The 21,191-nt window shown below is 33.7% G+C and overlaps 1 long non-coding RNA gene across 1 annotated transcript in view; it reads right to left on the reverse strand.

The window, feature by feature from the left end:
- LOC110262017 overlaps positions 8,153–21,191 on the reverse strand; it is a 235,405-nt gene continuing 222,366 nt past the window's right edge. Inside the window, exon 3 of the long non-coding RNA XR_002346500.1 lies at positions 8,153–8,217. This is a non-coding gene — a long non-coding RNA (uncharacterized LOC110262017). The remainder of the gene's footprint in view (positions 8,218–21,191) is intronic.

Genomic DNA, 21,191 nt, shown 5'->3' on the forward strand with positions numbered 1-21,191 from the left:
TTATTACTCAAGTACTACAATTAATGTAATGGGTAAATTCTTTCTTCTTAGAGCAATGACTGTATTACCCAACTTAAAGTGCTCTGTGACCTCACCTTTGTTAGTGATGTGGAAACAATTAGGGAACGAGAACGGGGTATTGAGGAAGATAATCACCAATGTAGAGTATCCACATAAGATGAAATTTTTGTTTGATTTCTTTTTTTTCTTTTTTCCTTCTTCTTCTTTTTTTTGGCATGGTATCCTCCAGACAGAGAAAAAGACTTTTCTTCCAATGAAGATTGGCTGCCTATGCTGGCCCAGCAGTATTATCTGGTGTTAAAGATTCTCATATGCATCCATTCAAATGTTTTCATCATAGGTCTCAAGAGACCCACTCATTTCCAATCAGGGCACTGACTTTGACACACATAGCCAGCCCTAGATCACTTTTGCTTTTTTGACATGCCTAGTTGAAAGTTAGCTAACCTGAGGCTGTAATTTTTTTCTTCAAGGCTTATAAAGCATTAAAGGTATTGACTGTATAATCCTTATGATCATTACTGTTCTCAAATCCTAAAGCATCAGTTGAGCATCAGTGCCCCTGGAGGAGTTATTAAAACACAAATTGTGGGTCCTGAAGATAAGTTTCTGATTCAGTACAGCTATAGTGCACCTAAGAGTTACCATTTTGAACAAATTTCCTGCTAACGCTGATGCTGTCAGTTTAGGCTTGGTTCACACCTCAAGAAATATAGTGATACAACTTCTGCATAGCCTAGGGCTGTCTCTTTTGCTTGTACTTAGTTCTTTTTTTAATTTTATTTTTTTTAATTGAAGTATGGTTGATTTACAATGCTATGCCAATTTCTGCTGTACAGCAAAGTGACTCAGTCATATATATATGTGTGTGTGTATGTGTATATATGATATATATAGTCTGTGTGTGTGTATATATAGATATATACTTTTTTATATTATTTTCCATCATGGTCTATCCCAGGAGATTGGATATAGTTCCTTGTCTATACAGTAGTATCTTGTTATTTTTCCATTCTAAATGTAACAATTTCCATCCACTTATTTCTAAGTCACCATAAGTGAAATCTTTAGTTGCTGGATGCTACTGCATAATAGGGATTATCCTCAGTCACTTGATATTGTGTCCTTTCTTGCCATCAGCTACTGATAACTCCTTTTCCCGACTTTAATCCCATGGATCTGCTTCCTACAACACTTCCTGGTAAGTATTCTTTTAAGTGTGATTTTCCCTGAAAGTAGAACTTGCAATAAAACTACATACAGATTGTTCAGTTGAGAAATGATCACAGGGATAAAGATTAGGAAGTGAGGAGAGAGATTTAGGGAAAGAGAAAAAAAATAATGATTTGTTATCTATGCATACAAAGAATAATAAAAGACATATGTAATATTTATTATGTTAATATGGCTAAACCAGCTGTATTGGTTTTCCAAAGAAACAAAACAAATAGTATGGAAATATATAGAGAAAGGGAGAAAAAATATTTATTATAAGGAATTGGTTCCATTGGTTATGGAAGCTGAAAAATCCCCAAATTGGCAGTTAGCAAGCGAAGAAGGCAGGTGACCTGATGGTGCAGTTCCAGCTTAAAGCCTGGTAAACTTGAAATCTAGGAAGAACCCATCTTTCAGTTTGAGCCCAAAAGCAAGAAAGAACCCACAGCCTGGGTCAAAGGCAGCCAAGAAGGAGGAAATTTCCTCCTACTCCTAATAAAGTTTGCCTTTTTATTCAATTCAGGCCTTCAATTGATTGGATGAGGTTCACTTGCATTAGAGGGAGCAAATTACTTTACTCAGTTTGCTGATTCAGATGTTAATCTCATCCAGAAACACCCTCCCAGACATAGCTAGAATACCATGTGTGAGTAAATGTCTGGGTACCCCGTGGCTCATTGAATTAATTATACAATGATTTGAACTATGATTGCCCACTGGAATATATTCTGCTTGGATCTGACATATTGTTTTAAAATATACTGTTGAATAAGTAGTTAGGTCATTAGATTAGGAATTTTGCATTTGTGTTCGCATATAGGTAAAATTTAATAATAACCCCTTTTGAACTTTCCTTATCCAGTATTATTGGCAAGATTCTACTAACCTTATAGAATTGAGTATATTACCCCTTTTTATCTTGTTTCTTGAAAAATCTCCATAATAGGGGGGTTAAATCTTTTTGGATATTTGTCAGAACTCACCTTAATATAGACAGGGTAGATAGACAGGATAGATAATATAAGACAGGATATCTCTTTACCAGTAAATGCTGTTTATGATTTTAATGTACTGTATGCTTATTGAGCTATTTAAGTTTTGTTGTTTTTATCTTATCCTGAATATTTTCATCTCTCTTTCATAAAATTTTGTGTGCACTGTTTTGATCATGGTCACTGTATTTCTCCTAGGAGTCCATTGTTACTATTTGCATGTTTTCTTTAGTAAACAAACATATAAATTTTAAAAGTCTCTTTTTAAAAAAGACAGGGGAAGGAAATAAATCTGTTGGGAGGAATTTAATCACTTGAATACTGGGGTAGCAGTGTAATCGGGTTTGGGGACCATGGATACTTTGGCCTCAAAACTTGTCCTTGAAAACATTTTATATTCTAAACAACAGTGTAGGAGGGTCCCCTTTTCTCCATACCCTCTCCAGCATTTATTGAATGAGAACCTACCACACAGCAAAGGAAAATCTACTCAATAGTTTGTAATAATCTATATGGGAAAAAAGAATGAATATATTTATATGCATGACTGATTTCACTTTGCTATATACTTGAAACAAATACAAGTCAACTATACTCCAATAAAATAAAATTAAAAAAAAAGAGCTGGTCCTCAGAAGGTCCTGATAGTCCCACTGAAGAGCCTGAGATGCCACCCACAGCAGAGCACAAAGAAGCAGCTTAGGACACAGCTTGAGACAAGGATATGGATGCTGCTATCTCTGCCACTAATACTTCTGAAAGGATTTTTTTTTTCCCTGTTGTTTCTTCTTCTTTTGCCTTTTTTAATATTTTTATTTTAAAATATATTTCCTGACACATTTAGGAAAGACTATGTATTGGGTATGAGAGGTAAGGGGCATAGAATCCAAAGAATATCCATGCACTTTATGCCTAACTTCCATAAAACACCAATACAACTTACATTCTATCATTTGCAGATTTTTATCATTTGAATATCATAGAATATTTTTCATCCAGTAATGTGTCAATGCTACAAATAAATTACAACTCCTAGAATTTAAAACAAATTATCAAATTTATTGCCACTTTTTTTTTTTTTTTTCCTTTTTCAGCTGCCCTGTGACTTACAGTTAGTTCTTGGGCCAGGGATCGAATCCAGCTGGAGCTGTGACCCATGCCACAGCTGCAGCAATGCTGAATCCTTAACCCACTGTGCTGGGCCTGGGATCTAATCAGTGCTTCCACAGAGACAAGGCACATCATTAAACCACCATGCCACAGTAGGAACTGCTATCATCACTTTTCACAAAACACAAAAGTCTATATTCAAAACAAATATAAATATATATATGTGTGTGTATATATTTTAGACACATAAATGCATTTTATAAAATATAAAGAGAAGTTATATAATATTATAGCTATTAGCCACATACAGCTCTTGAGCACATGACATGTGTCAAGTTTGAATTGTGATATGCTTTAAGTATAAAATAAACACTCAACATCAAAGGCTTCGTATCAGATCTCAAAGGACTAAGAAAGGTATATTGACTGCAAATAGTTCAAATGGCAAGTGAAAAAAGTGTTACAAGATCTTTAAACCTATGTACTAACTTTTTTTTGGCCATGCCCACAGCATGTGGAAGTTCCACGGCCAGGAATCAAACCTATGCTATAGCAGTGACAATGCCAGATCCTTAACCCACTGAGGCATCAGGGAACTCCTGTGTTTATCATTAACATGTCCTTTTTTTAAAACCTTTTTAGGACCACACTTGCCACATATGGAAGTTCCTGTGCTAGGGGTTCAAATCAGAGCTGCAGCTGCTGCCCACACCACAGCCACGGCAACAGGGGATCTGAGCCACATCTGTGGCAACGCCAGATCTTAACCCACCAACCAAGGCCAGGGATCAAACCTGCATCCTCAAGGACATTATGTTGGGTTCTTAACCTGCTGAACCACTATGGGAACTCCTAACATGTATTTTTAAAGTAGATATTTTGGCAGCTGCATTATCACAGAATTATACAATATTTTTATGTGTATAATACATCAGAAATCCAAATTTAAACTCACAAAATCATAGCTATAGATATATATATACACATATACACATATATTTGATTCTGAGAAATAACATTGTTAGAAATAATTTCATGGAGAATATGCTTACTACTACTGAAGATATTTTTGAAATCTAAAAAATTATATTTAAGTCATATATTTTAAATGGCAAAACTATTTCATTATAAATATCGTATGGGTAAAATGAAAAATAGGAGTAACCTTTCTGATACTGAATTATTATGTGGAGTTTTACTTGTAGAGTTTTTAGATTTTGTTAAGGCAAGATGTGTCAAATGTTTTATAATTAACAGATGGATCACTGATTTATAAAAGTATGTACAATATGTCATTAATATTGTAAAATGTTGAAATAATATTTTGGATATATTGGGTTAAATAAAATATACTAAAATAATTTCAACTCTTTCTATCAGAAAAATTAAATATTTGGCTCTCACTATGTTTTTATTGAGAAACTCTGTTAGAAAGAAAAATCAAGGGAATGATCATCACCAATTCACAGCAGTTTCCTTGAGGTATGCAGGATGATATGACACAGTAGCAATGTGTAATTTATTTCATTTAAGACACATATTTTTTCTCCTTATCTTGTAGTGATAGGTGCTATATATTGAGGGGAATATGAGTGTAGTGGACATTTTATCTTCAGTTCAACCTTATCAATGGATTCTCATCAAATTTATGGTGAATTTCAAGAACCCTATTTAGGAGTTCCCGTCGTGGCGCAGTGGTTAATGAATCTGACTAGGAACCATGAGGTTGTGGGTTCGGTTCCTGGCCTTGCTCAGTGGGTTAAGGATCCGGCGTTGCCGTGAGCTGTGGTGTAGGTTGCAGACGCAGCTCAGATCTGGCATTGCTGTGGCTCTGGCGTAGGCCAGCAGCTACAGCTCTGATTTGACCCCTAGCCTGGGAACCTCCATATGCCATGGGAAGCGGCCCTAGAAAAGGCAAAAAAAAAAAAAAAAAAAAAAAAAAAAAAAAAAAAAGAACCCTATTTAGGGCTACAAAGAGTGACATGTATTGTTTCCAGGACACCTCCCCAAATGAGCTTCCTATGGTTGTTCCTTTACCCAGAATAGGGCAAGCATGGCATCATTGCAGAATGTTTGAATTTTTTTCTTATCTTTATTTGGAATCAGATATTTACCCTCAGATATTTCCACGGCTTCTATATTTTATGTTTCTATGTAAACATCACCTTATATGTAATGTTTCCTTTCTTCATTGAAAATCATACTCTGTCTCATACTTTGCACAGTATAGCTTTTTCTACCATTTGATTTTTGCCCCACAATTTCTTCATATGCTAATGTCAGTCTACCTCATTATCACATAAAGGACAAAACCTTTGTTTCCTCTGTTTACTGCTCTATCTCCAGCTCTTAGAATATGACTGACATGTACTCACTAATCACTAAACCTAATCTCCAAAACCTAACTGAGCCCTAGCAAAGAAAACAATGATTAAATAATTGAATGAGTTGCAGTTAACCAAAGCAGAGTGCAAAGATATCTGAGCATCAAAATCAAATTACTACATAGCAAAAATATATACTTGCTTGCAAATGGAATTATACATGAGAAGATTTTCCACCAAACTGTTGCCAATATTTCTATCATGGACAAGTAACAAGTAATTTTTTACTTTGATTATGTATATTCTAACCTTTCTACAATTAGTACTTTCCATTAAATAAAAAAGATACAATATGATTTTAAATTAATTTCCAAAACTCTGATTATTTTTACAATTAATTTGAAATATAAATTAAGTATTAAGCTATATTTGACATGTTTAAATAAGAACATAAATATGAGTCTTTCTCATATATTAATGATGATAAAAAATATTTACACAACACCATACTCAAATTACGTAAAATCAATGTTTATATTCCAAATAAACTAAAGCAGAAAATCTGTTACTTTAAGAGTATTAAAGTTTTATGTTACTTTTAAGAACTGAGTATAATTTACTTTAAAAATCCTAGCATAAAGTTGTATACATTTTTTCTCCTTATCTTGCAGTGATAGGTGCTATATATTGAGGAGAATATAAGTATAGTGGACATTTTATCTTCAGTGCAAGTAAAATTTTAATATTCAGACCAAGTTTATAATTAACTCATTACTATAAATCTAAATTTTCATTATAAATATATATTCCCTGTCTGAGTATAAATGCTCTTGATTTGTCTAGGAGGCACACAATTTTCATACTTTAAAGAAAAACAAAATTATTATAAAAGGGATAATTAGGCATATCATCTCCACAGTTCACTCCCTTTATAATAATAATATGAAGGTTGATTGGGTGTTTTATGCCTTTTCTTCATTTAGTGGGATGAATAAAAAGAAACACCACTTTCATATAACTTTCAATTTATATAAAAATTGGGTATATTTAAGAATAGTAGTTACATGCAAAGATTATAATATTTTCTTATCATTGCCAATGCATGTTAAATTATTTTTGGATAACTTAAAATTAGGCATTTTGATTAATTCCTCCTTTCCTGGAAACATATATCACATTCCACTCTGTATTAAATTAGATTATTTGAGTTTAATTAACTCATTTTAAATGCCCATAAATTCCAGTAGCATATAATGAAAATCATATACATATATAAGAAAGAGTAGATCCCTCTGGCCTTTGGAATTTGAGTAACTCAGCTGAAAGAACCACTCATTATTAGCAAGACAGATAGACAAATAGATAGAAAATATCTGTTCCACCTAGAAAATCAAACATAATTTTCATGCTAAATACAGTGTGGTACCATACCTATTAAATCAAACACTTTGTTATAGATACCCAACATGTCAGATTATTTAATTACAAACATTTACCCCTAGTGATTATTGAAATATTAATAATGTTAATTTAAATGTCTGAACTGGTAGTATTCTGATGGATGACATATTTCAATGAATACAAAGTTTAACAGAGACATCATGATTACGAATTGATTTTATATAGGAATGTAAAACTCATAATTTTATCTTTAGAGGAAGTAGAGAAATTTTATAATATTATCAAAATGAGACAATTATTTTTTGAAACTCTACTCTTTTCAAGGTGGTAGAAGATGCTGTGGCATAGGACACAGCTGTGGTTCAGATTCAATCCCTGGCCTGGGAAATGTGATATGCTGCAGGTGCAGCCAAACAAATTTAAAGATAAATAAGTAAATAAAAATGTAAACACTGTGGATAAGGGGAAAGGCTAAAATCTACTATGAATACCCACCACCAGCAGCAGGAACTAATTATCAGTTCAGTCTGTCCATTTCTAAATATGTTTATCTGTGTTTACACATGTACATATAAACTCTTGAAAATTTATGGTATTGTTCTTTGTATATTTCCATATATCACCATTTTCTATAGGTTGAGTTACATCCCCTCTGCAAAAAAAAAGAAAACATGTTGATGTCCTAGCCCCTAGTACCACATAATGTGACCTTTTTTGGAAATAGGGTCTTTATAGCTAATCACAGTCCTTAGGATACATCCTAATCTAATGTGACTGGTGTCCTTATAAAAAGGGAAATTTGGATATGGAAGTAGACACATACAGAGGGAAATCATGTGAAAATGGAGTATCCATAAGCCAAAAGCTGAAGAACATCTGGGGTCAGCAAAAGGTAAAAAGAGAAGAGGAAGGATAACCCCACAGGTTTCAGAAGTAGCCTGGACCTTATGACACTTTGATATTAAACTTCTAGCCTCCAAAAACTATGAGCCAATAAATTTCTGTTACTTTTGGCCAAAAAAAAAGATGATGGAAGATAAAGTAATCACAAAGGAAAATTTAACTTGCTAAACTTACAATATTTGGAGGACTTTGTCTTCTAAAAGTGTCCATTACGTCAGTAAGCAAAGCAAATATATGCCTTTGAGGAAGCCCTAGAAGAGAAAATAGGGATAAAAACATCATTAAAGGGATTTCATAAGACTTGAAGAATATATTAGAAGTTCATTCAAATACTTATGTGTCAGACAATGAAAAAATGGTGAATAAAAAAGACAAGATCTTTTTTTTTTTTTTTTTTTTTGATCTTTTAGGCCCACACCGAGGCACATGGAGGTTCCCAGGCTAGGGGTTGAATTGGAGCTGTAGCTTCTGGCCTATGCCAGAGCCACAGCAATGCCAGATCCAAGCTGTGTCTGTGACCTACACCACAGCTCACAGCAACACCAAATCCTTAACCCACTGAGCGAGGCCAGGGATTGAACCCAAATCCTCATGGATGCTGGTGGGGTTCAAACTCCCCAAAAGACAAGATCTTGAACAAGGTACAAAACAGACAAAATTTTCCCTCCTCATTCTTCGGGTCTGGTTTGGAAATCAAATGAAAGAAAAAATATGTACAATAATTTCAACTATGATAAAATTTATATATTTAAAGAGACTGCTGCAGTTGTGATTAATGTAGAGAGAGAGCAAGAGAAGCCTCTTGGATCTAGGGACTTTATAGGTTTTGATGTATTCAATTATTTAAAAACTGAAACAATACCAAGAGACCTAGACAGGGAAAAGGGAGAGAAAGCTGTTAGGATCAGTACTGTTTATTCATTTAACTTGCTATATTTAAAATCCATTACAATACCTTTATCCTACCCACTGTGATGGACTCATAAGTTGAGGACAGATTCTAGATCTTCATTTCTTTATAGGCATGAACTTGCATAGTTGCTCCCACACTAAGCATGCTCTAAATACATACTTATTGGGGGAATGCTCTAAATACATATTTATTGGGGGGAAAAAAGAATTAATGAATACTTCACTGTTTTGAGGTATAAGGAATTTTGTGGATTTAGATATGCTATTTCTGAAGAACTCTCATTGCTAATTAAGCTGTAATTCTCATTGATACTAGGTGCTTGGCAATGAATAGTCTCAACATTTATTCATTCTATTCCATAAATTATAGGCAGTATGAAAAATGTCCCCAGTTTGTATATAAACATTCTACTTGGACTATCTTTTTTTTTTTTTTTTTTTTTTTGTCCTTTTGCCATTTCTTGGGCCGCTCCTGCGGCATATGGATGTTCCCAGGCTAGGGGTCTAATTGGAGCTGTAGCCACCAGCCTACACCAGAGCCACAGCAACACGGGATCCGAGCCGTGTCTGCGACCTACACCACAGCTCACGGCAAGGCCGGATCGTTAACCCACTGAGCAAGGGCAGGGACTGAACCCGCAACCTCATGGTTGTTAGTCGGATTCGTTAACCACTGCGCCACGATGGGAACTCCCGCTTGGACCATCTTAAAGGCTGATAACAGATATTCAGGAAAGTGTTACTTCTCAGTACATACCATTTAAAGTGATGCCTTAAACTGGGATACTGCTGAATATTGTTTTTCTTTTGCAACCAATCCATTCTAAAAGTTCCTGTTTTTCTGAGTCACTTATGAGGACACAGAAAAATACAATTATGGAATGAGTGTTTGTATCCCCCAAAATTTCTATTTTAAAATCCTATTTCCCAAGTGAGAGTATTAGGAGGTGAGCTCTTTGAGATATGGATAATTAAAAATGATGAGATCATGAAAGTGGAGCCCTTATGAATGGGATTAGTGTCCTTATGGGTCATAAGAGATTTTGGTTCCTCTTGCTCTGCTCTACACCCTGAGAAGATAGAATAAGAAATTGCCATCTGCGAACCCAGAGAAAGGCTCTCACCAGATCTTGATCAGGCTAGGACCCTGATCTCAGACTTCTAGCCTCCAAATTTATGAGAAATACATTTCTGATGTTTACAAGCCACATAGTTAATGGTACTGTGGCACAGCACAGAATATGGAAGACATATGCATAGTAACTGAAAGACATTTGCATTGCACACAGAAATACATGGTCTTTTGTTCCTTGCTAAAAGTCTCCGGAAGAGCAGAACTAACACAAAATAAAATTTCAATTAACTTTTCTATATTGTGAAATCATACACTATTATTAATATAAATTTCATGACTCAAAGTCAAAATTATCCATAGTAATTATCCATTTTTATTCTCATTTGTGGCAGTGTAAGTTAGATTGAATTATAAACACTTGATAATTAAAATGTGTCTCTATATCCCTACAACACATTACTCTGCAATCTAATTAACTTCATACCCTAAATTATTCTTGATAATAAGTTAATTAAGATTTCATACTAATTGCTTATTTTTGACTTCAGCTTTATCTGAAGTTTTTTAGTTAAAATCTCTTGCAATTTGATTTTGTATCATTTTAAAAAATTGACACCTGCACATACATATTTTAAAGATATATTCGTGCTCACCATTAATTTATCTCTTTTTTTGGTGTTTTCTCCATTCCTAGCACCCTGGTGTGCGTAATTCAATGGAAAAAAAAAATTCCCCGAAGATACTAAGAAAATGTTAACATATTAAGATTCTTATTTAACAAAATACATTATCTATTTAAAAATCCACATCCCAGGGGTTCCTGTCGTGGCGCAGTGATTAACGAATCTAACTAGGTAACCATGAGTTTGCGGGTTCCATTCCTGCCCTTGCTTAGTGGGTTAAGGATCTGGCATTGCCATGAGCTGTGGTGTAGGTCGCAGATGTGGCTCGGATCCTGCGTTGCTGTGGCTCTGGCGTAGGCAAAGATTCCGATTAGACCCCTAGCCGGGAACCTCCATGTGCTGCAAGAGCGGCCCAAGAAGTTGCAAAAAGACAAAAAAATAAAAATAAAAATAAAAATCCATATCCCAGTTAAATTCATTATGATTATGGAGAAGTGCAAGCTTCCTAGGCTTCCAGGACACTTCACACTCCATTCATTTCTACCCTAGTCACTGATAAGTGGTTCCCCGCATGTCTGCATGAACCATACTAGTTATTGTTTGTCATGAAGTCTGCAAGTGTCCCTAAAAGAGAGACATTGCTCTATTGAAAAAACATACACTACAACACCCTAAGTCGCTTGATGATAATTTCTATCAATGCTACTTGTCATCTACAGGATAGAAAAACCTTGCGCTGCTTCCCACTTATAAAGCTCTGTGTATCCCTTTTTTTTTCCTCTCAAGATCCATTCACCATTTGTGCTCCTTTTCTTCACTTTCTAAGTTTGTATCATATCAGTTATTTGGGAGAAGGACATGGTTCCTCAAAATGCATCTACATTTTATCTTTTGCCCTGGAGGGACTGTATCTACATTGGTAAACGTTGTATAAAAATGAAGGAGGTAGAGAAAAATGGAAATGAATGGATCATGAAGTGATTAATACTTAGAGTAAATACATGAGAAATACATGAGAATTACTGGGGGACTGTAGTATTAGCAACCCATTAAGTTCCCAGTAAAGCTTTGAAAATAGTTGCATTATTGAACATTCAAATCTTGGAGGTTGTCATCTTTTATAGCTGAGTTGACTACATACATTCTTCTGGCCATCCACTTCATGCACAGTTTTTCTTCCACCAGTGCACATGTACTTTGCTCTTAAATGAATTTATACTTCATTAGTTCCTTCAAGGAACTTTCCAGTAGGATTCCCTGAGCTTCTATTTCTTCTTACCATACTGTTCAGTCTTCTAGTGGTCTCTGCTGATCTCACTCCCTTTGGTCAGCAGTTTCTTTCCTTTTTTTCACTTTTCAAGATTTTACAGATCAAAAAATAATTCTGCCTGCTACTGTAATATTTTTAATATGTCATCTCTATTCATTATGTATTCTTCCTTATCCTTAGAAAATTATTTTCCATCCCTTTTATCTGTTTTGAGGGGATAACTACAAAGATGAGGATGATACACATATTTATTGGATAAGATCTACTGACACTGAAGTAAGAAGCAATGTGCTTTTTTCCCACTTAATTTTTGAGTTATTATTAACATGTAATATTGTATTAGTTTCAGATGAAGAGTAAAGCGATTCAATACTTTTATACATTGTGAAATAATCCCTGCACTTCTATTCTCTTCCTCTTGGAGACTGCTTTTTTTTTTTACTATGAAATAGAACTCTTTAATATGCCACACACTTCTTTAAGATTATGCTCTCTAGTAAAGCCCTACATTCCCTGATTTCTTAGAATCCTTCCTTATTTATTGTTTATTATAATGTGGGGGTAGTTAATTTGTTAGATGTGAAACTAAGTTTCTCTATATCTTCCCTGAAGGATTTATGTAATTTTGATCTTTACTTTATAGATGGGAAATTACTTATATAACCCCCTGTTTCAGATTTTATATATCATATAAATTATCCTAAGCAAAAATCAGGAAAAAAAAGATCAACTCCAAAACTTCCAGAAACCTAAATATTAGACTTTATATTTAGCTATCTTAGTAACCTTTAATATATTAGGAGAATTAAGAGGTTTTCTGATACCAGGAAATCATTTTCTTTCTGTGTTTTCAGTTCTCCATGGAACTTTCTCAACAGTCACCAAAATACCCACAACAAAAAATTACTAGTATTTCCAAGACATAAATCACATAAACAGATACCACCCTGATACACTGGCTTACCTTTAAAAAATACACAACCTGTGTCCTATATCTGCATACCTATATATGTACTGCTTTATGGCTATACTTTGTGAGCTTTTCACCCTATATACAGTTAATAATAAACCATAGTTAAGTCTATTTTTTTGAATTTTATTAAAAATTTTTAATATAATTATTTTTATTTCTTTTCATTATACTGGCTTACAGTGTTCTGTCATTTTCTACTGGACAGCAAGGTGACCCAGTTACACATACATGTATACATTCTTTTTTCTCAATTATGCTCCATCATAAGTGACCATACATAGTTCCCAGTGCTACACAGAAGGATCTCATTGATAATCCATTCCAAAGGCAATAGTCTGATCTATTAACCCCAAGCTCCCAATCCATCCCACTCCCTCCCCCTTCCCCCTTGGCAACCACAAGTATATTCTCCAAGTCCATGATTTTCTTTTCTGTGGAAAGGTTCATTTGCGCTATATATTAGATTCCAGATATAAGTGATATCATATGGTATTTTTCTTTCTCTTTCTGACTGACTACACTCAGTATGAGAATCTCTAGTTCCATCCATGATGTTGCAAATGGCATTATTTTGTTCTTTTTATGGTTGAGGAGTATCATAGTTAAGGCTGTTGATTAGTATGACATTTTCCATTACTCTTGAATATTGTTATTCTCAGGCTGCATTAAAATTTTTAACTTCAATATTTTGACCTCTATTCTTTCAAAGTTTTGCTCACAGTTTTCTTAATAGTTAAACATAATCACTACATGTGTGTTGATTTGCAATCATGGGCACTCTCCTGGTGAGATGTGCAACTGGCCCCCGTACACAGAGGGCAAGGAGAGACTGATGAAAAAGGCAGGACTTTCCAGGTTGGTAGGTGGCAGATTTAATAAGCTAGAGACCTTAACATACAGGCTTGTCTTGTGTGGAGGCAAGACAAGTTTATCTCCACATCCACCTGCCAAAATCTTTAAAGTTTATAGAGAGGCTTTAACTGGGTTCAGTCACATCTACAGTCCAGATGGTCTCAATATTGCATTGCTCTGTCAAGGTTATATCCTAAGGCAGCTTCTAGTGTGGGGAAAGCAGGCAGAGAACCATCCCATGGACAGAGGAAGTGATAAAAAGCCTTTGACTGCCTGGGTCCAGCTCATGTACCAGCATCATGTCCTTTAAATGAACTCAAATAATGCATTAAGGAAAAGTTGCTATACTGTTAAGGTAAAATATTTTCTATTAAAGTTAAAAATGTTATTGAATTTTGGAGAGCTGGGTTTTTTTAAGTTAATACATTTACTGAATAATCCTTTAAATTTCCAGAATAAATATACAAGTACATATGTATGTACAAATACTCACATGTAGACATTAATGTAAATTCATGTGAATATAATACTCATACATATGTAAGAGTATGGCTATGTGTATATGTATTATCTTTCTCTAACATATCTGATAAATAACTCAATAAAAATGTAGATCACTATGTTCTAAATTATCTACTTAATATTAGAAAATAGGTTACATTAAACTAGGTCTTCTATTGTCTGCAAAAAGAAAATAAAAGCATTTTAAAGGTTTAAATTATAATTAAATATAGAACAGTTTTAACTGAACCAGAAACTCCCACACAGAAACCATCATACTAAATCTCACAAATGCATTAGATATATAAAATTGGTATTTTATATTCCATATATTTTCCTTAAGTTTTGAAATAGCATTGCATCAAAATATAGCCACCTTTATATATCTGGACTTATCACATAAGTGTAAATCATAGTTTATTTTTCAAGTTTCTGAGTGTTCACATCTAAGAAATGTTCAGAGACATTTTTGTTAGAAACAGGGAAAACAGTCAATAAAATCTTTAGATTTTCTCACATGAGAAAAATATAGTTCACTTTCTGAACCCCATTTCATTTGCCACTCTGCTGTTTTTTTTAATCAAAGGGATTTCTTACTTTGAGCTGTGATCATGATACATTTTTAAACTAATTATTGAGCTCTCCACTGTTTCGAGTGTTCAGTCTGAAAAAAGTAGAAAAACCCTAAAATACAATTTTATTATTCTTTACTACAAAACATATATTGAAGAAAAACTTTTTGCACAAATATGTGAACATAATATATTTGTTAATGCATTACATTATACATGCATTAATCTATCTTCAAATAGAAAGAAATCATGTAGTTTTTCTAATCTTCAATTTTCCCCCCGACACAATTCTCTCATTTTAGAATTTTCTAGTGTTTTATCAAACTATTGCCACTGAAGAATGTGTGAAACCATAAGGGATTTAATTTAAAAACTATGTAATTGGAGTTCCCGTCGTGGTGCAGTGGAAATGAATCTGACTAGGAACCATGAGGTTGCAGGTTCGATCCCTTGCTTTGCTTAGTGGGTTTAAGGATCTGGCACTGCCGTGAGCTGTGGTGTAGGTTGCAGACGTGGCTCGGATCTGGCATTGCTGTGGCCATGGTGTAGGCTGGCAGCTGTAGCTCTGATTAGACCCCTAGCCTAGGAACCTCCATACGCTGCAGGTTGGCCCTAAAAAAACAAAAGACAAACAAAAACCAAAAAACAAAACAAAACAAAAAACTCTGTAATCAATGCTTCCTCTGTGTCCATCCATTATAAAAAGGTCTTTCAGTTTGTGGTGGCCATGGCTTTATAAAAAGGCAATACCTGTGTTTCTCTTTTTCCTTTATTTACTTTTAATCATGAATATATATGTGTTCAAAGTATAACAAATCCTACTGGATTGTTAAATATACTTATTTTTCTTTCACCAGCAACTCCTAGCTCTCTCTGATAAATGAGTTTTGAACTAAGGATAGGAACTTTTATTTTTCTTGTGTTCTGACATGTTCTCCACACAGTGGGATGAGGTGTAGTCTGAAGGAACCTATACACTCCTTTAGGCAGAATAAGCTATTATGCACAATATACAGTGTGTGAATATAGCTAATTATTTTCTTTTCTATCTGCCAGCCCATAGAAGTTCTATACTGCCCTTAGAATGTGAGCCCTATGTTGCCACTCTCTCTACAAAACAAAATGAATGTGGTACAAAAATCAATGGCGTATTTGATAAAAGTTCTAGTCAGGATTATACTCCAGGGTTACTAGCTATAATTTCTACAGAAAACTCTCTTCAACATGGCAGTGACTCAATGGAGTCCATTATTTTGTTTTTCTTAAGAAAAAAATACTCATTTTTTGCATTTCAAATTTTAAAATTATTCCGGGACCAAATATTGCCTGCAAATAGGAATATTACAGAGAATAAATGAAAAATTGCACTTACATATAATTACTGGTAGGTATAAATGAAATGCTATATATTCTGTCAAATTCAAAGCACAACCTGAAAGGAGGGGAGATTTTCAAGAATTTATTGAAAAAACAAAAAGATATGCTATCTTCAAGGGTGAAAATGTACACAAGTGAACTATTCATAAGGTGATTATAAAAAGGTATTAATCATAGTCTGAAAGGATAGTATGATGAAATAAGAATGCTTGTGTAACTATCTGTGCCATTTTTCTTTCTTTTTTTTTTTTTTTTTTTTTTTATCTTTTTGCCATTTCTTGGGCGGCTCCCGCGGCATATGGAGGTTCCCAGGCTAGGGGTCTAATGGAGCTGTAGCCACCGGCCTATGCCACAGCCACAGCAACGCAGGATCCGAGCCGCATCTGCAAACTACACCACAGCTCACGGCAAGGCCGGATCGTTAACCCACTGAGCAAGGGCAGGGATCGAACCCACAACCTCATGGTTCCTAGTCGGATTCGTTAACCACTGCGCCACGACGGGAACTCCCCATTTTTCTTAATTATAAAAACAATTCCCATGTCAAAATACAATACTTTTGTAGAAAAGATGCTTTACAATTTCTGTAAACCCAGGTAGTATTTACTTTTCTATTAGAGGACTGGAATTCCATTTCTATCAATAACAGTAAGCTATTACCTTTAAATACTATGTTGTGCTCTTTCCTGTACATTTATACTGATTTCTGGTACTCAGTCCAACTAAACATAGAAATGATACACAAATAATCAGAGTAAATTCAGGCTATTTTTACTGTCATATTAAAATTAATACTCCATTAACTATCTATATTTATACTCACTCTACATATATATATATCATCCTTTATTGAAATCTATCATTTTTATTTGTCTTGAAATTATAAACACTCTGAGTAAAATAAATGAATTTTCCTTTTAAGTATATTTGCCATGATTTATTAAGATAAGAAACTCAATATGACTAATTTGGAGGGCATTGTAATGTCTCAAGCTAAAGGGTAGTTTTCAGAGAACAAATAAGTTAAAGAAAAAAAACCTACCAGAAATAATTCATGAAAACTGTAGTTAATCAAAGGAAAAATAATTTATTTTTGTAAATATAAGAGCAGACTGCTAACATTTTAAAGTGTACTTTCAGGTTCAATTTTGGTGTACACGAATCTAGCAAACCTTTTTTTTTTAAATTGGTATATACATAAGAATCAAGTATATGTTCCAATTACACATATATGTATACACACACATATATATATACATAAATACACATATAAGCATAAATACATATATATGAATATACACATATATGATGTATTTACGTAAGAACATTCAGTTCTATAAAATTTTCTATTATAACTGAGTATGTGTCTAGTTATCAGTCATATTAGAATTTCTACAGTTTTCACATCTTCTAAAAATACTACAAGTTAAATAAATATCATTTTAGAGGTCAAAAGGACTCCACAGGAATCAACTTTTTCCCAGCAGTCTTTACATGCCCTGATACTTTCAATTATTTTCACTACAGTTTATTATATTACCTGGTCAATTTTTGTGATCTTATAAAATGTAAAAGAATAAAAACAAAATCAATTTGTAACTAAGAGAATGAGTTAATGTTATGTTACAGGATGTAAACCAAGGGGACCTAATGAAACTGACAAGCTTTTGCACAGCAAAGGAAACCAAAATGAAAACAAAAAGACAACTTACAGAAAGGGAGAAAAGTGTCAAATGATGCAACGGACAAGGCTTAATCTCTAAAATATACAAGCAACTTATACAACTCAAAAGCAAAAAAGCCAACAACCCAATAGAAAAATGGGCAAAAGACCTGAAGAGACATTTCTCCAAGGAAGATATACAGATGGCCAACAAGCACACAAAACAATGCTCCACATCCCTGATTATTAGAGAAATGCAAATCAAAACTCCTGTGAGATACCACCTCACACCAGTCAGAATGGCCATCATTAAGAAGTCCACAAATAGCAAGTACTGGAGGGGGTGTGGAGGAAAGGGAACCCTCCTGCACTGTTGGTGGGAATGGAAGCTGGTACAACCACTATGGAGAACAGAATGGAGGTACTTTAGAAACCTATACATAGAACTACCATATGACCCAGCAATCCCACTCTTGGGCATCTATCTGGACAAAACTTTCCTTGAAAAAGACACATGCGCCCGCATGTTCATTGCTGCTCTATTCACAATAGCCAAGACATGGAAGAAACCCAAATGTCCATCGACAGATGACTGGATTAGGAAGAAGTGATATATACACAAATGGAATACTACTCAGCCATCAAAAAGAACAAAATAATGCCATTTGCAGCAACATGGATGGAACTAGAGATTCTCATACTGAGTGTAGTCAGTCAGAAAGAGAAGGACAAATACCATACGATATCACTCATATCTGGAATCTGATACATGGCACAAATGAACCTTTCCACAGAAAAGTAAATCATAGACTTGGAGAATAGATGTGTGGTTGCCAAGGGGGTGGGAGAGGGAGTGGGGTAGATTGGGAGCTTGGGGTTAAGGGATGCAAACTATTGCCTTTGGAATGGATTAGCAATGAGATCCTGCTGTGTAGCACTGAGAACTATGTCTAGATACTTACAATGAAGTGTGACACTGGGAGAAAATATTATGTATATATGTATGTGTGACTGGGTCCCTATGTTGTAGAGTGGGAAAAAAAAGGTGTGTTGGGGGAACAACAGTAAAAAATAAATTTAAAAAAATTAAAAAAATAAAACTATAAAGTACAAGAAAAATAAATAATCGGCTTTGGTGCATGTGGGTATTTATACACTAAACATAAGATATGGAAAACAGAAACAAAATCACTTTCCTGTGTAAAGGAAAAAAGAGATAAGAATTACAACTCAAGGAATTTTAAATATAAACAAACACAAATATTAGCTCAAATATTTGAAACTATGAGAAATATTTATATCACAAGTAATATGAACTTATTATCAGCAATAGAGAAAAACCTGTTGATACAGAAAATGAATAACTCAAAGGAGGAAAAAGTCATGTATGTTAAAAAAAATTTGACAAAATTGTCCAAAAAAAAGCAAAAATAGGCAAAAAATTGTTTCATGTTACTGGTATTCATAGAAATGCAATCTGAAATAATGTTACAACTGGAAATTAAATTTTGCATGATGATTAAGCACACTCTTAGCAATTGTATTGAGGGACGAGGTTCCCTGCACTCTTACTTAAAATTTGTGATAATGTATGTTTCAGAAGTGTAACTTTTCAATGTGCAGGACTAAGTATCCCAAATTATTTTATCTAGTGTTGTGTTCAGCATGCAATATTGACCACAATGGTCTTATTTTGTAAATAATTACAGACCCACCCTTATAATGGTTCACACATGCACATAATTAAATCAGAATTGTAAAGGTGCACAATGCAATTATTCTATTATGTATAGATGTTTGTGTTGCGAGATTTTGCTTTTATGTATTTTGAAACTGTGAAAAATTATTTTGAAAAATAATCATATAATCTTAATTTAAAAATTTTTATGAAAATAAACATATTTCTATTTTGGTTGAAAATAAAATTAAGGATTAATAGCTAAAAAAAAATCTACATTTATTAAAATTTTCTGCTTTAGAAATCCAGCCAGGAATAACAATATAAAAATTGTGTGATTGTTGGTAAGAGTGAGACAAATGCATTCATATTTATCTTTTAATAGATTTTAAGCTTGATTTAATTACGTTTTAATGTTATAATTCATAAGATACCAGTATTTTTTATACAGTCTGAAAGATAGCAATTGGAATATATGGTCCAATTCACATTCAATTTGTGATTTACTTTTTCATACTAAAACTTGTGCTACTGCTAAATCTTTTATTTGTAAGACTGTATTCTAATTAGATTTTATAATGATAATTCAAAGAAATTTCCTGCCAAAATTTCAGTTATTTTTATTTCCCTCTAGAGAGGTTATTAATTGTTGAATCAAATTTTAATCTGTACAAATATACTAGTTACTTTAGTGACTTAATATTGTAAGAAATAACCTTAAACTGCTACTAGAATTTTATAAGTGAAACAAATATCTGATGTATAAATGTAGTACAATATGATTAACATCAACATTAGAAAACTATTTTTTTTCAAACATCTGATCATTCTTAAAAGACATCAATAATAAGAATAGCTGCAACAGGTTAACAGAACTTTTCAAATTCAAACAAATATCTAATAAAAAAGATGGGCATAGAAATAAAGGAAATTTTAATTTTTCCAGTAGTGTCTACCTCAAAATTATTATTAATAAATTTGCAGTATAAAATGATACCAAGAATCAAAGAAAATAGGAAACTGCATGCACTGTTTGTAGAAGGTATATCATTCTAGAAGACCAACTAGAACACCATTTCACAATATATCTCAGAATCTATAGGGTTCTGTGCTGTCACTTGTAGAAATCTGTCCATAAAATTATAATTATATACACATATGTATATATTTAATTTGAAGCTTTTTTCATTACATTTGTTATTAACATGAAAAGATGAACATTTTCTAAAAACATTTTCTAAAGACTAAAAATGTTACATTAAATCTATATGATGGTCAGTCATAAATAATATTCAATCATTAAAAAATTATAGAATTATAAAATTGTTTAATAATGTTAAGACGTTCACTACAATTTAACATGCGAACTCCTAGCTTACAACTTTTTTACAATGTCTATGTGTATAACAGACATGCTTTAATTAAAGAGAGATAATACATTTTTTTTTCTTTTGTCTTTTTAGGCTGCACCTGCACCATATGGAGGTCCCCAGGCTAGGGGTCCAATTGGAGCTACAGCTGCTGGCCTACACCACAGCCACAGCAATGCAGGATCCAAGCTGCATCTGCAATCTACACCACAGCTCATGGCAATGCCAGATCCTTAACCCACTGAGCAAGGTCAAGGATCGAACCCGCAACCTCATGGTTACTAGTCAGGTTTGTTAATCCCCGAGCCACTATGGGAACTCCCAGAAAATACATTCTTTTGCCTGACATTTTATGAAAA

This window comes from Sus scrofa, chromosome 8 (assembly GCF_000003025.6).
Source record: "Sus scrofa isolate TJ Tabasco breed Duroc chromosome 8, Sscrofa11.1, whole genome shotgun sequence".
Classification (NCBI taxonomy): domain Eukaryota; kingdom Metazoa; phylum Chordata; class Mammalia; order Artiodactyla; family Suidae; genus Sus; species Sus scrofa.